Source organism: Miscanthus floridulus, chromosome 6 (assembly GCF_019320115.1).
Source record: "Miscanthus floridulus cultivar M001 chromosome 6, ASM1932011v1, whole genome shotgun sequence".
NCBI lineage: Eukaryota > Viridiplantae > Streptophyta > Magnoliopsida > Poales > Poaceae > Miscanthus > Miscanthus floridulus.
In genome coordinates, this window is record NC_089585.1 from 93,935,442 (window position 1) to 93,938,584 (window position 3,143).

Sequence of the window (3,143 nt, forward strand, 5' to 3'; positions counted from 1 at the left end):
AAAGAGAAGAGAATAAAGCTCCAATTCTTCAAGTTCTAGTATAGGCTAGCTAGCAAGATTCAAGTTGAGTTTGGGCTATTGCTCAGGATTCCGGATTCACCGTCTGGAGGCTAGTAAAGCCATTGTACCCCTCTATATTTTGACTTTGTGCTACTTCATTACTATGTTGCTATTTATTGTGTTCCTAGTTTGCTCTAGTTACACGTTTGATATAGTCATGATCGATAATGAATTTATGCATATGTTCGTAAAGAGCTTAGCTCAATACTCGAGTGGGTTAAGTGGTTGACACTATGTAAGCGTGGTGCTTAAATATTGTTTACCTGTGGATGCATTGTACACTCTGGGTCATGTGGTAGATCGCGGATGTGACAATCCTATTGAGTCCTTTGTAGTCCACTCCCCATTTGTGGAACAAGTAGAACCCGGTTGCGAAGGAAGACAAGCTATGTTCTTGATCTTCCTTAGTAATGTTCCTTATACATAGATACAGAGTTAATTATGCTATAGATGAGAGTGAATATACTTGGGTGTACAAAAGACTTAGTAAATAAGGAATGACTTAGGAATCTTTTGCTCTTAATTAATCTCCTATCTAGCCATACTACATTTATGAGTATCTATTTCTATCTCTGGAATACTATCAATGCCTTACACTTATCATTTATTTATCATTTGACTTACCCCTACTATAGCATGAGAGTTAATGATCTTGTCATAAGTATGCATATTTGATAATAACTCTAGCCACTCCATACCTCCTCCCTATGGAAAAATATAAATAACGATACCTGGTATAGTCCCGGGTGAAATGCTACAATGGTATATTATCTATGCGCTTGTGGATTACTTAATATATATATAAATTTTTAAGTGTTCTCAATAATTACCAACAACGTATTTCTGGTATCATTGCTAGGGATGACAACTTAGAAAAGAGTGATGCTAAGAAATACCAACAAGCATTTCTGGCGCCGTTGCTGGGGAGGGGCACAAGGCTAATAGAATTGATCAAATAAATACTTATTGATGAAATGATAACTATTCACCTCTGCTTTAGTAGGTTTACCCTTGTTTGTCTTTGTTCATATCTTATACAGGGCATTGCAGGATTGGTTCTGATTCATCAACAAATTCTATCAATCACAATCAAATCAATAAAGAGGAGGCTTAACACCAGTTTCTGAAGCTATGGCTGAAAAGACTCTACGTGAATTCTTTGCTCCAAGCACTGAGAACATCCGCACTGGACCAACACTCAAAACCAACAACCTTGAGTTTGAGCTCAAGCCAAGCCTCATCAACATGGTGCAAGCTACCACATTTAGTGGAAAAGCACATGAAGATGCTAGTGCTCATCTTTAGAATTTTTTGGAGATTAGCAGCACAATTACCATCAAGGATGTTGCTCAAGATATCATACTACTCCGCCTCTTTCTATTCTTGCTAGTGGAAAGGGCAAAGTAGTGGTTCTACACCAACAAAGATAATATCAATACATGGGCAAAGTGTTCAAAGGCCTTTCTAGCAAAGTTCTTCCCTATAGGCAAGACCAATGCCTTACGAGGAAAGATTTCCAACTTCCAACAATAGAAAGGAGAAACCATTCTAGAGGCATGGGAATGTTTTCAAGAATACATTTCAGATTGTCCTCATCATGGGATAGAAGATTAGTTGCTCATGCAAAGCTTTTACCATGGATTAACTCAGAAAGCTCATGAACAACTCGATGCTACTGTTGTAGGGCCATTTATGTCACTCACCCTTGGAAAAGCTGAAACTCTTATGGAAAAGATAGTCTCTAATTAAGGCTGGTCTTAATGCAATATCTAAACATGCAATAAGAGCGAAGAAGTACCAGAAGAGGTGTGTGCACTGTCAACCAAGATGGACATCTTATTGAGTTGGCTGGAACAGCGAGCCAATTACAAGAAAGACCGTCAAGCTATACAAGATGCTTACAATGCTCAAAACACATGTGGAGAATATTTAGGGTTGATTTCCTCGAGTATCAAGAAGACACAAATATTGTCATCAATAATTCTGCTCCACAACAACAGAGACAAGGATGGAATCAACAACAACAACGGTCAAATTACCAAGGTAAGTACCTCGGTAATTATTCCTCTAATCCTAAGCAACCCTCCTTGATAGACTTGATGTTAGAATAAGACAGGATTAATGAGAATATTTCTAAAAAGCTTGCTTTTAATGATAAGGTCCTAGAAAACATAAATACCAAAATGGATAGTTTTTCTTCTGTTATAAAAGACCAACTTAGCTATTATAAAAAGATAGAATCACAATTAGCCCAGTTGGCTGCTGCTCTGCCTTTTGCCACTAACCTTGAAAAGGTCAACGCCATAACCACAAGAGGTGGCAAGTCTACTCATGATCCTCCATATCCAACAAGGACAGGTAAGACACCAGCAGCAGTACAAGAGGAGAAGAAGGACGATGAAGTTGAAGAAGTTGAGCCACAAGCACAAGAGATGATGCAAGATTTTCAAGACACCACTTTCCTACCGTTTCCATGTAGAAATCGAAAAGCCAGAATGGATGAGCAGTTTGGTAAGTTCGTAGAGGTAATTCAAAAATTATATATCAATATTCCTCTGCTAGATGCCATACAGGTACCCACCTATGCGAAGTACCTCAGAGACATTCTGAACAATAAGAGACCACTGCCTACCACTGAAGTACTCAAGTTAACGGAGGAGTGTAGTGTGGCCATCCTGAATACATCACCTGTCAAGAAGAAGGATCCAGGATGTCCCACTATTGATTGTTCAATCGGAAACCAGAATTTTGAAAATGCACTATACGATCTTAGAGCAAGCGTAAGGGCCCAAGAAGGTTTTTGACAAGCTCAACTATTTAACACTCATGCCAACATCGATGTGCTTGCAACTAGCCGACCAATCGGTCCGCTACCCTGTAGGAATCACTGAGAATATTCCGGTAAAAATAAGAAACCTCTTTGTTCTACTGGATTTTGTGGTGCTTGACATGCAGGAAGACATGAAGACACCCCTCATCCTTAGGAGATCCTTCCTGAGCACTACAAATGCACACATTGATGTGAGAGCTGGAGAAATTAAATTCCATTTCAATGGGAAGGAAGAGCGATTCGCCTTCAAGCC

At 39.1% G+C, this 3,143-nt stretch overlaps 1 non-coding gene across 1 annotated transcript; it reads right to left on the reverse strand.

The window, feature by feature from the left end:
• Positions 1-1,556: 1,556 nt before the first annotated feature.
• Positions 1,557-1,664, reverse strand: LOC136462148 (small nucleolar RNA R71). Its single transcript, XR_010760666.1, has one exon. It is a non-coding gene; the product is annotated as a small nucleolar RNA R71 (small nucleolar RNA).
• Positions 1,665-3,143: the final 1,479 nt, after the last annotated feature.